Raw genomic sequence first — 13,737 nt, 5'->3', positions numbered from 1 at the left:
CAGACAGGCAGGCAGGCAGGCAGGCAGACAGACAGACAGACAGACAGACAGACAGACAGACAGACAGACACTGAGAGAGAGAAACACACACAGACAGTTTCATAAATATTCTCATTTTATAGCTATTTGCTTTCAGTGACAGAGGTTTTTGTTATAATAGTATTGGTGTCTAACACTCACAATCTCTTTAGAAATTAAAGTGTGGCTCCAATGGAGCCGAGTTTGTTGGTTTGAGGCCAAGCCACCACCACAGGGCAGTAAGTAAGCCGTTTACTTGGAGGAGGTGTACTTGGTGACGGCCTTAGTGCCCTCAGAGACGGCGTGCTTGGCCAGTTCTCCGGGCAACAGGAGCCTTACAGCCGTCTGGATCTCCCGACTGGTAATGGTGGAACGCTTGTTGTAGTGGGCCAGGCGAGAAGCCTCGGCGGCGATGCGCTCGAAGATGTCGTTCACGAACGAGTTCATGATCGACATGGCTTTGGAAGAGATACCAGTGTCGGGGTGGACCTGCTTCAGCACTTTGTAGATGTAGATGCTGTAGCTCTCCTTCCTCCTGCGCTTCTTTTTCTTATCGCCCTTGGCAATGGCCTTCTGGGCCTTTCCGGCCTTCTTGGCAGCCTTTCCAGATGCCTTGGGTGGCATGATGATGCTCGTGCTGGCTGGCGTTGCGATACAATAATGAACTTTTGCGCGAGGCGAGCTTTCCTTTTATATCCCGCTCGCGACTCAGCTCAGAGCGGGTCGCGTGGCGGAGCGCGCTGATTGGTCAGTGGCGGGCTCCCTTGATCCTGAGCGGGGTATATAACACGAAGCTCGATCTGCGGGGCGGCATAAAAGACCACAAACCCACAACAGCAGCAGCAATGTCAGGACGCGGCAAGGGAGGCAAAGTGAAGGGCAAGTCAAAGTCTCGCTCCAGCAGGGCCGGACTTCAGTTCCCCGTGGGCAGAATTCACCGTCTGCTGCGTAAGGGCAACTACGCCGAACGCGTCGGTGCTGGCGCTCCTGTCTACCTGGCAGCCGTCATGGAATACCTCGCTGCCGAAGTTCTGGAGCTCGCCGGTAACGCCGCACGTGACAACAAGAAGACCCGTATCATCCCACGTCACTTGCAGTTGGCCATCCGCAACGACGAAGAACTCAACAAACTTCTGTCTGGCGTAACCATTGCACAGGGAGGTGTTCTTCCAAACATTCAGGCAGTTCTTTTGCCAAAGAAGACAGAGAAGAAGTAAGCACTTCTGCCACCCACCACGACAAATACCATAACCAGGCTCCATCCGGAGCCACACACACTTTAATAGAGAGATTCAAGTAGACAATCAACTTTCAAACATTAATAATAACATTTATATTGATTTCATTTGGAATGTGTACATAACAAACAAACAAACAAAACAAAATTATAGGGGATATTCAGCATCACTTGGAATATTAACCAATCATATAAATCCAATATATATTTTATATTTTACTTTAAGCGAGGAATTCATATTCTATTAATTTTTAATCATACAAATGAACAAAAGCAATTCTTCACTAGACGTAATGAATGAATAAATGATCAAGGTTTTAATGTGTTTCATGAATATATATATATATATATATATATATATATATATATATATATATATATATATATATATATATATATATATATATATATATATATATATATATATATTAATACTTGTGAACCAGAATATGTTTGAGCAGCAGCGATCGTGCCTGCCATTGGCCGAAGTGCAACAATTCAAATAATTTAAAGGGCCTGCTCGGGTATATAAGAGAGGCTGGGAGACTGGGGCCGGTGGTGGGTGATGGGTGATGAGTGATGGTGTGGTGTGGTATGGTGTTGTTAAGAGTTGATTTACGGCCAGCCAGCCAGCTGCAGCCAAGGCAGGGCAGGGCAGGGCAAGGCAAGGCAAGGCAAGGCAAGGCAAGGCAATAACAGAACAGGACAGGACAGGACAGGCAAGGCAAGGCAAGGCAAGGCAAGGCAAGCAGGCGGGCGGGCGGGCGGGCGGGCGGGCGGGCGGGCGGCCAGCCAGCCAGCCAGCCAGGCAGGCAGGCAGGCAGGCAGGCAGGCAGGCAGGCAGGCAGGCAGGCAGGCAGGCAGGCAGGCAGGCAGGCAGCCAGCCAGCCAGCCAGCCAGCCAGCCAGCCAGCCAGCCAGCCAGCCAGCCAGCCAGCCAGCCAGCCAGCCAGCCAGCCAGCCACTCCCACTTTGTATTTATATGCATTCAATTTATATTCAAACATTATATATGTTAAGGGCCTAGTTTTAGTGTTTATTTTAAAAATGACAAACATCGAGTCGTTTTACCAGTCCTTTAGCGTTAACAGTGATGCATTTTAAAACTGAACAGAAATCACCTTTTCTGGATATATCAAATATCGAATCCGCTTAATGTGCCTACAATTCAATCATTCAAAAAATACATAATTTACATCATGCCTTTTCATAGAACAGACAATAAGATTTGAGACAATAAGAACTTTACTTTTATAACTAAAGTTGCACAATTATACCAACTCTATGGTGGCTGGGTGGTAAGGTGTGTGGCTGGTGTTTTGGAAGTCGCGAGTTCAAACGACCCAATGGGAGTACTTTTTTTTTTTGCCATACAATCTTCCTAATACTATTATGTAGGTGTGTGTGTGTGTGTGTGTTTTTATTCATTCTTTGGTTTTATAGATGACATACATATTGACTCCTTTTACCGGTCCTTAATTAGGCTCTGGGGAAGCAATGGTGGTGGTGCATTTAAAACTAAACCAAAAATCACCAGTTCTGGACGCGTCAAATATCATATCCGCTTAATGTGTCTACAACCTAATTACTTAAAACTACACTATTTAATTCATTCATATCATGTGCATATTGGTCATTATGCTCATACAACCGACATCAAAATTTATTTTCATTATTAGAATCATACATTTCATCAAGTAATACAGATACAAAGAGATTTTCTTTCTGAGAAGACCGTTAGTATTGGCTGGCTGGCAGGCAGGCAGGCATTTGAGGGTTATTATTTCGCCTGTTGATTGGGGGGAGGGTTGATGTGTTAGGGGGTTTTCGGTTAGGTGTGGTGGTGGTGATTGGTGGTGATTGGTGGTGATTGGTGGTGGTGGTGAGTAGTGGTGGTGGTGGTGAGTAGTGGTGGTGGTGGTGGTGGTAGTAGGTGGGAGGGGGGGGGGGGGGGGGGGGAAGGGGACTGATGGTCTGTGGATTCCTTCTCCGTACCCCTTACATATAAGCAAAAACATGCCTTCCTGTGGGTATAGAAACATTAACACAAATTATATCAGTAACTGATATTGTAGCCTTTTAAACAGAAAAGATTTGTACATACAAATACTTTTAAATTATCATTTATTTGTGGAAATGGCATTTACGTCATTAAATTGATACCTCAGCATCAAGCTTGTGTCCTGCAGCTGTGGTCCAGTGGTAAAGTGTATATAAGTGATGCGTATTCTTGGAGTTGCGAGTTCAAACCCGGATTAAGCTATATATATATATATATATATATATATATATATATATATATATATATATATATATATATATATATATATATATATATATATAAAACAACATGTTTTGTTTTGGTTGTTTGTTTTTGTATAAAGCCTCACACACTATATTAAGCGAGTTTGTTTTAAACATGACATACATATTAATTCATTTTACCAGGCCTTATTCCACACAACTCCGTGAATTTCCCGTGGAGCCAGCCATTCAAACAAAAACAAACGAAACAAAACAAAACAAAACAAAAAACATTATTGCCAACAGCATTTGGTGTTCCCAGGCGGTCACCCATCCAAGTACTAACCAAACCCAACGTTGCTTAACTTCGCTGATCGGACGAGAAGCGGTGTTCTCAACGTGGTATGGCCGTTGGCATGAGACTGCCTACACATTGTGGCTAATAACCAACTCTTTTTAGTCATCACGGCAGGATACGGACCTTCTTGTGGTGTCTTAATGGTAATTGTATCCTAACATATTTTTGTCTCCTTGGCATGGATATTTAACATCGTTTATTCAGTCTTGGGTTTATGTTCTTTCGCCATTTACAGACATTTTACATCTACCTACTTCCTCAGCCTGCCCTGCCAATTTCTAATGAATTTGTGGATTTTCTTTTGTAATACATACATGTGTGTGCTCATCTGCTCTTCAGTTTTTATGATATTTGTCTCATCTGTCCTGCTTTATGATACTTTTACAAAGAACATGAACAAATGCTTCTATTTTAGAGAAGATATGGGATCCAGGTTTCGGAGCCGTAAAACCAACCGTTGTGATTGGTGGACGAGTTGCCAGGTTGCAGCTTCTGTACCGTGCCGGCACATAAATAGGTTCGGCTCAAGCGGCGGCAGCATCATTCCCCCGTGACTGTCTGAGCGTCTCTCATCACCTTGGTTATCTCATCATCATCATGGTAGAAGCAAAGCCTACCAAGAAGGCTGCGGCTGCTGCTGTGGTGGCCACCACCAGGAAACCTCGCGTCCAGGTTGCTCACCCGAAAACTAGTCAAATGGTTCTAGCCGCGGTCGCAGCACTCAAAGACCGTAAGGGCTCGTCTCTACAAGCAATCAAGAAGTACGTTGTTGCCAACAACAAAGTCGAGGCTGCCAAGATCGCCATTTACATCCGAAGATTTCTCAAGAAAGCAGTGGCTGACGGCATTCTTGTTCAGACCAAGGGAAGTGGAGCTAGTGGATCATTCAAGCTGGCCGTAGCAGAGAAGAGGGCCGTTCTAACTCCCAAGAAAGCCACCACAACCAAGAAACCATCTACAGCAGCAAAGAAGGCCGTGGTAACTCCCAAGAAAGCCGCCACAAGCAACAAACCACCTACAGCCTTGAAAAAGAAGCAGCAGCAGCAGCTTGTTGTTGGGAACAAAAAGCCCAAAATAAAGAGAGCTTCAAAATCTCCCAAACCACCCAAGGCAAAGAAAGCTGTCAAGAAAACAACAAAGGCAAAATAAACGATGACATGCAAGCAGCATGAATACACATGACAATAAACATCCAGGCCTCCCCCCTCAGTGGAGGGGCCTCATATGATTCCAAAAAGAGTTTAGTTTTGTAGACAAATAAATCATTACTTTTGGGTAGATTTACTCTGTATATTATATATATATATATATATATATATATATATATATATATATATATATATATATATATATATATATATATATATATATATATATATATTATATATACACATGGGTGAGGTGATATGGTACCAAAGTTTTGGGTAAGGTGATTGACATTTACACAAGATAAAACACGAACCAATGGGAATAAAACATAAGAATGGAAGTAACTGCAGAAGGCCTATTGGCCCATAACACAAGCACTTCCTCTTGATGCTTCTATATTGTTCGGAGTCTTGAAGCTATAATATATATATATATATATATATATATTATATATATAATATATATATATATATATATATATATATATATATATATATATATATATATATATATATATATATATATATATATATATATAATATTATATATATATATATATATATATATATCTATATATATATATATATATATATATATATATGCACACAAAACTAAATAGTCTTGTTAGACAAATTGCCCCTATTAGAGGCAAGTTGACTAACAAGCCGAATGACTGCAATTGTTTTGAATTTGAGTTAAATCTAACATAGAAATGTAATCAAACCTAACCTAACCTATGCTAACCCAAGCTAAGCTAACCTAACCTAACCTAAGCTAACCCAAGCTAAGCTAAGCTAACCTAACCTAACCTAACCTAACCTAAGCTAACCTAACCTAACCCTAACCTAACCTAACCTAACCCAGCAATTCATGATCTTAATATAATACTGTTAATTGGATAAACCAATTTGGAAAGAAATGTTCGAAAATAACAAAATTAACTGTGCTTGTTAGGAAAATTGGGCCTTGCATACTTGTCCCAATAGTGTGGTTCTCGCTTTTAGGTACGACATAAACGTATACCTAAGTTGAGAGAGAAAAAGATTCGCACTCAAACATGCATATCGATTGCCAGTCCTGAATTCTGGGTAGATATTCGTGTCCTCCCTTTTCATTTACCATCATTTGGATACTATCAAAACAGCTCTGAGAAGGATAAAATGAATAAAACGGGTAGCTCACTCATGTAAAAAGGAAGAGTTGGGAAAGATCTCTCTCTCTCTCTCTCTCTCTCTCTCCCCCTCACCCCCCACCAATGATCCTGCTCTGCTAGTATATAACGTAACAAACCTTCCCCCCCCCCCCCCTCCCTCCCCAATCAGAGTCCCTTTAAGCATGCGAGGATAAAAAATAGATTTCATAAGACCCAATGTGCTAGCTGATATCAAAACAATTTATGTTATCGTCTATTAAGCCCTTCAGTAAAAAAGTATAGGGACCTAATTAGGTCCCGTTTTGAGGTGGTGGTGGGTGGAATCGATGGATTAGCCAAGCTCTTATCCGCCGAATCCGTAGAGGGTACGACCCTGGCGCTTCAGAGCGTACACCACGTCCATAGCAGTGACGGTCTTCCTCTTGGCGTGTTCCGTGTAGGTTACAGCATCACGGATGACGTTCTCGAGGAAACACCTTCAGGACGCCACGGGTCTCTTCGTAGATGAGACCCGAAATACGCTTCACGCCGCCACGACGAGCTAAGCGACGAATAGCGGGCTTGGTGATGCCCTAGATGTTGTCACGTAGCACCTTACGATGACGCTTGGCGCCACCCTTTCCGAGTCCCTTGCCTCCCTTGCCGCGTCCAGTCATGGTGTTGAAGTTGTGTGAATCGAATTGACGAATGCCCGCACGATTTCCCGACTATATCCCATCAAGCGGACGTACTAGTAGCATTTGCAACTCCTGCCTGCCCTTACTTTACGCTTGTGGTCGAGTAGACACGGCCTTTCTCACAACGCTTTCAAAACTGCAGTTGCCTACTCGTCTGTTTCACGTCCCTGTGAAATGACTTTTGCACAAATCCAAAAAATAGAGCAAAATCAGCGATAATAGTGATTGAGGTGAGCCGCCTGTTGGCTGCAGCCAGAGGAAGGAGGGGAGGGGCAACGGGGTGACGTAGGCGAGTCGAGCAGCCAATGGCGCTCGAGCAAGCGCCTCGAGACGGCGTATTAAGCAAAAATTTTTCGGCGCCGGCCATCACAAACCACAGTTGTTCACCATGGCTCGCACCAAGCAGGACTGCTCGCAAGTCCACGGGAGGCAAGGCTCCTCGTAAGCAGCTGGCCACCAAGGCAGCACGCAAGTCTGCTCCTGCCACAGGGGGTGTGAAGAAGCCTCACCGTTACAGGCCCGGAACGGTCGCCCTGCGTGAGATCCGTCGTTACCAGAAGAGCACCGAGTTGCTCATCAGGAAACTTCCCTTCCAGCGTCTGGTGCGCGAGATTGCCCAGGACTTCAAGACCGATCTTCGCTTCCAGTCGTCTGCCGTCATGGCTTTACAGGAGGCATCCGAGGCTTACCTGGTCGGTCTCTTCGAGGACACTAACCTCTGTGCCATCCACGCCAAGCGTGTCACCATCATGCCAAAGGACATTCAGCTTGCTCGCCGTATCCGTGGAGAGCGTGCATAAGCTAAATCGACCACCCTAGTATACACCAAACTCGGCCCTTCTCAGGGCCAAAATATCCTTCTAAGGAGATTTCAGACATTCCTAGCATAATTTAGGTGTCATACATACATGTGATATCAATAAATCAAGTCATTTGTAGTACAACCTGTCTCCTTACAAACAAAACGCTCGTCGCTTTTCACTCTTATGCACTGTCAAGGATCACCCCCCCCCCCCCCCCAAAATAAAAATTGTCATACTGTACTAGAAATAAAAGCAGCTTGTATAAGTGACATATACTGTCCAGTCCTGTTTTATTCTGTTTTCGGTCCTCTGGCTTAATCTGTTAAGTTAGGAGATGACATTTTAAATTAACCGTTTTCTTGACATTTTCAAACCTAAGAGGGTGGCCTGCATAGTAATCCTAATGTGGAACATAACAATGAATCTCTAATCTCTAGAAAAAAGATACCGAGTGCTTATATGTGTTGAGAGAGAGAGAGAGAGAGAGAGAGAGAGAGAGAGAGAGAGAGAGAGAGAGAGAGAGAGAGAGAGAGAGAGAGAGAGAGAGAGAGAGAGAGAGAGAGAGACACACACAGACAGACAGACAAGACAGACAAGACAGACAGACAGACAGGCAGGCAGGCAGGCAGGCAGACAGACAGACAGACAGACAGACAGACAGACAGACAGACAGACACTGAGAGAGAGAAACACACACAGACAGTTTCATAAATATTCTCATTTTATAGCTATTTGCTTTCAGTGACAGAGGTTTTGTTATAATAGTATGGGTGTCTAACACTCACAATCTCTTTAGAAATTAAAGTGTGGCTCCAATGGAGCCGAGTTTGTTGGTTTGAGGCCAAGCCACCACCACAGGGCAGTAAGTAAGCCGTTTACTTGGAGGAGGTGTACTTGGTGACGGCCTTAGTGCCCTCAGAGACGGCGTGCTTGGCCAGTTCTCCGGGCAACAGGAGCCTTACAGCCGTCTGGATCTCCCGACTGGTAATGGTGGAACGCTTGTTGTAGTGGGCCAGGCGAGAAGCCTCGGCGGCGATGCGCTCGAAGATGTCGTTCACGAACGAGTTCATGATCGACATGGCTTTGGAAGAGATACCAGTGTCGGGGTGGACCTGCTTCAGCACTTTGTAGATGTAGATGCTGTAGCTCTCCTTCCTCCTGCGCTTCTTTTCTTATCGCCCTTGGCAATGCCTTCTGGGCCTTTCCGGCCTTCTTGGCAGCCTTTCCAGATGCCTTGGGTGGCATGATGATGCTCGTGCTGGCTGGCGTTGCGATACAATAATGAACTTTTGCGCGAGGCGAGCTTTCCTTTTATATCCCGCTCGCGACTCAGCTCAGAGCGGGTCGCGTGGCGGAGCGCGCTGATTGGTCAGTGGCGGGCTCCCTTGATCCTGAGCGGGGTATATAACACGAAGCTCGATCTGCGGGGCGGCATAAAAGACCACAAACCCACAACAGCAGCAGCAATGTCAGGACGCGGCAAGGGAGGCAAAGTGAAGGGCAAGTCAAAGTCTCGCTCCAGCAGGGCCGGACTTCAGTTCCCCGTGGGCAGAATTCACCGTCTGCTGCGTAAGGGCAACTACGCCGAACGCGTCGGTGCTGGCGCTCCTGTCTACCTGGCAGCCGTCATGGAATACCTCGCTGCCGAAGTTCTGGAGCTCGCCGGTAACGCCGCACGTGACAACAAGAAGACCCGTATCATCCCACGTCACTTGCAGTTGGCCATCCGCAACGACGAAGAACTCAACAAACTTCTGTCTGGCGTAACCATTGCACAGGGAGGTGTTCTTCCAAACATTCAGGCAGTTCTTTTGCCAAAGAAGACAGAGAAGAAGTAAGCACTTCTGCCACCCACCACGACAAATACCATAACCAGGCTCCATCCGGAGCCACACACACTTTAATAGAGAGATTCAAGTAGACAATCAACTTTCAAACATTAATAATAACATTTATATTGATTTCATTTGGAATGTGTACATAACAAACAAACAAACAAAACAAAATTATAGGGGATATTCAGCATCACTTGGAATATTAACCAATCATATAAATCCAATATATATTTTATATTTTACTTTAAGCGAGGAATTCATATTCTATTAATTTTTAATCATACAAATGAACAAAAGCAATTCTTCACTAGACGTAATGAATGAATAAATGATCAAGGTTTTAATGTGTTTCATGAATATATATATATATATATATATATATATATATATATATATATATATATATATATATATATATATATATATATATATATATATATATATTAATACTTGTGAACCAGAATATGTTTGAGCAGCAGCGATCGTGCCTGCCATTGGCCGAAGTGCAACAATTCAAATAATTTAAAGGGCCTGCTCGGGTATATAAGAGAGGCTGGGAGACTGGGGCCGGTGGTGGGTGATGGGTGATGAGTGATGGTGTGGTGTGGTATGGTGTTGTTAAGAGTTGATTTACGGCCAGCCAGCCAGCTGCAGCCAAGGCAGGGCAGGGCAGGGCAAGGCAAGGCAAGGCAAGGCAAGGCAAGGCAATAACAGAACAGGACAGGACAGGACAGGCAAGGCAAGGCAAGGCAAGGCAAGGCAAGCAGGCGGGCGGGCGGGCGGGCGGGCGGGCGGGCGGGCGGCCAGCCAGCCAGCCAGCCAGGCAGGCAGGCAGGCAGGCAGGCAGGCAGGCAGGCAGGCAGGCAGGCAGGCAGCCAGCCAGCCAGCCAGCCAGCCAGCCAGCCAGCCAGCCAGCCAGCCAGCCAGCCAGCCAGCCAGCCAGCCAGCCAGCCAGCCAGCCAGCCACTCCCACTTTGTATTTATATGCATTCAATTTATATTCAAACATTATATATGTTAAGGGCCTAGTTTTAGTGTTTATTTTAAAAATGACAAACATCGAGTCGTTTTACCAGTCCTTTAGCGTTAACAGTGATGCATTTTAAAACTGAACAGAAATCACCTTTTCTGGATATATCAAATATCGAATCCGCTTAATGTGCCTACAATTCAATCATTCAAAAAATACATAATTTACATCATGCCTTTTCATAGAACAGACAATAAGATTTGAGACAATAAGAACTTTACTTTTATAACTAAAGTTGCACAATTATACCAACTCTATGGTGGCTGGGTGGTAAGGTGTGTGGCTGGTGTTTTGGAAGTCGCGAGTTCAAACGACCCAATGGGAGTACTTTTTTTTTTTGCCATACAATCTTCCTAATACTATTATGTAGGTGTGTGTGTGTGTGTGTGTTTTTATTCATTCTTTGGTTTTATAGATGACATACATATTGACTCCTTTTACCGGTCCTTAATTAGGCTCTGGGGAAGCAATGGTGGTGGTGCATTTAAAACTAAACCAAAAATCACCAGTTCTGGACGCGTCAAATATCATATCCGCTTAATGTGTCTACAACCTAATTACTTAAAACTACACTATTTAATTCATTCATATCATGTGCATATTGGTCATTATGCTCATACAACCGACATCAAAATTTATTTTCATTATTAGAATCATACATTTCATCAAGTAATACAGATACAAAGAGATTTTCTTTCTGAGAAGACCGTTAGTATTGGCTGGCTGGCAGGCAGGCAGGCATTTGAGGGTTATTATTTCGCCTGTTGATTGGGGGGAGGGTTGATGTGTTAGGGGGTTTTCGGTTAGGTGTGGTGGTGGTGATTGGTGGTGATTGGTGGTGATTGGTGGTGGTGGTGAGTAGTGGTGGTGGTGGTGAGTAGTGGTGGTGGTGGTGGTGGTAGTAGGTGGGAGGGGGGGGGGGGGGGGGGGGGAAGGGGACTGATGGTCTGTGGATTCCTTCTCCGTACCCCTTACATATAAGCAAAAACATGCCTTCCTGTGGGTATAGAAACATTAACACAAATTATATCAGTAACTGATATTGTAGCCTTTTAAACAGAAAAGATTTGTACATACAAATACTTTTAAATTATCATTTATTTGTGGAAATGGCATTTACGTCATTAAATTGATACCTCAGCATCAAGCTTGTGTCCTGCAGCTGTGGTCCAGTGGTAAAGTGTATATAAGTGATGCGTATTCTTGGAGTTGCGAGTTCAAACCCGGATTAAGCTATATATATATATATATATATATATATATATATATATATATATATATATATATATATATATATATATATATATATATATATATATAAAACAACATGTTTTGTTTTGGTTGTTTGTTTTTGTATAAAGCCTCACACACTATATTAAGCGAGTTTGTTTTAAACATGACATACATATTAATTCATTTTACCAGGCCTTATTCCACACAACTCCGTGAATTTCCCGTGGAGCCAGCCATTCAAACAAAAACAAACGAAACAAAACAAAACAAAACAAAAAACATTATTGCCAACAGCATTTGGTGTTCCCAGGCGGTCACCCATCCAAGTACTAACCAAACCCAACGTTGCTTAACTTCGCTGATCGGACGAGAAGCGGTGTTCTCAACGTGGTATGGCCGTTGGCATGAGACTGCCTACACATTGTGGCTAATAAACCAACTCTTTTTAGTCATCACGGCAGGATACGGACCTTCTTGTGGTGTCTTAATGGTAATTGTATCCTAACATATTTTTGTCTCCTTGGCATGGATATTTAACATCGTTTATTCAGTCTTGGGTTTATGTTCTTTCGCCATTTACAGACATTTTACATCTACCTACTTCCTCAGCCTGCCCTGCCAATTTCTAATGAATTTGTGGATTTTCTTTTGTAATACATACATGTGTGTGCTCATCTGCTCTTCAGTTTTTATGATATTTGTCTCATCTGTCCTGCTTTATGATACTTTTACAAAGAACATGAACAAATGCTTCTATTTTAGAGAAGATATGGGATCCAGGTTTCGGAGCCGTAAAACCAACCGTTGTGATTGGTGGACGAGTTGCCAGGTTGCAGCTTCTGTACCGTGCCGGCACATAAATAGGTTCGGCTCAAGCGGCGGCAGCATCATTCCCCCGTGACTGTCTGAGCGTCTCTCATCACCTTGGTTATCTCATCATCATCATGGTAGAAGCAAAGCCTACCAAGAAGGCTGCGGCTGCTGCTGTGGTGGCCACCACCAGGAAACCTCGCGTCCAGGTTGCTCACCCGAAAACTAGTCAAATGGTTCTAGCCGCGGTCGCAGCACTCAAAGACCGTAAGGGCTCGTCTCTACAAGCAATCAAGAAGTACGTTGTTGCCAACAACAAAGTCGAGGCTGCCAAGATCGCCATTTACATCCGAAGATTCTCAAGAAAGCAGTGGCTGACGGCATTCTTGTTCAGACCAAGGGAAGTGGAGCTAGTGGATCATTCAAGCTGGCCGTAGCAGAGAAGAGGGCCGTTCTAACTCCCAAGAAAGCCACCACAACCAAGAAACCATCTACAGCAGCAAAGAAGGCCGTGGTAACTCCCAAGAAAGCCGCCACAAGCAACAAACCACCTACAGCCTTGAAAAAGAAGCAGCAGCAGCAGCTTGTTGTTGGGAACAAAAGCCCAAAATAAAGAGAGCTTCAAAATCTCCCAAACCACCCAAGCAAAGAAAGCTGTCAAGAAACAACAAAGGCAAAATAAACGATGACATGCAAGCAGCATGAATACACATGACAATAAACATCCAGGCCTCCCCCTCAGTGGAGGGGCCTCATATGATTCCAAAAAGAGTTTAGTTTTGTAGACAAATAAATCATTACTTTTGGGGTAGATTTACTCCTGTATATTATATAATATATATATATATATATATATATATATATATATATATATATATATATATATATATATATATATATATATTATATATACACATGGGTGAGGTGATATGGTACCAAAGTTTTGGGTAAGGTGATTGACATTTACACAAGATAAAACACGAACCAAATGGGAATAAAACATAAGAATGGAAGTAACTGCAGAAGGCCTATTGGCCCATAACACAAGCACTTCCTCTTGATGCTTCTATATTGGTTCGGAGTCTTGAAGCTATAATATATATATATATATATATATATATATATATACTATATATATATATATATATATATATATATATATATATATATATATAATATATATATATATAT

At 43.4% G+C, this 13,737-nt stretch overlaps 2 non-coding genes across 2 annotated transcripts; both read right to left on the bottom strand.

The window, feature by feature from the left end:
* Nucleotides 1-3,795: 3,795 nt before the first annotated feature.
* Nucleotides 3,796-3,914, bottom strand: LOC138361994 (5S ribosomal RNA). Its single transcript, XR_011227345.1, has one exon. It is a non-coding gene; the product is annotated as a 5S ribosomal RNA (ribosomal RNA).
* Nucleotides 3,915-12,021: 8,107 nt separating this feature from the next.
* On the bottom strand, nt 12,022-12,140 carry LOC138361992 (5S ribosomal RNA). Its single transcript, XR_011227343.1, has one exon. It is a non-coding gene; the product is annotated as a 5S ribosomal RNA (ribosomal RNA).
* Nucleotides 12,141-13,737: the final 1,597 nt, after the last annotated feature.

The sequence above is a fragment of the Procambarus clarkii genome, unplaced genomic scaffold (assembly GCF_040958095.1).
Source record: "Procambarus clarkii isolate CNS0578487 unplaced genomic scaffold, FALCON_Pclarkii_2.0 HiC_scaffold_1043, whole genome shotgun sequence".
NCBI classification, from domain to species: domain Eukaryota; kingdom Metazoa; phylum Arthropoda; class Malacostraca; order Decapoda; family Cambaridae; genus Procambarus; species Procambarus clarkii.
This window is presented reverse-complemented; position numbering and strand designations above follow the sequence as displayed.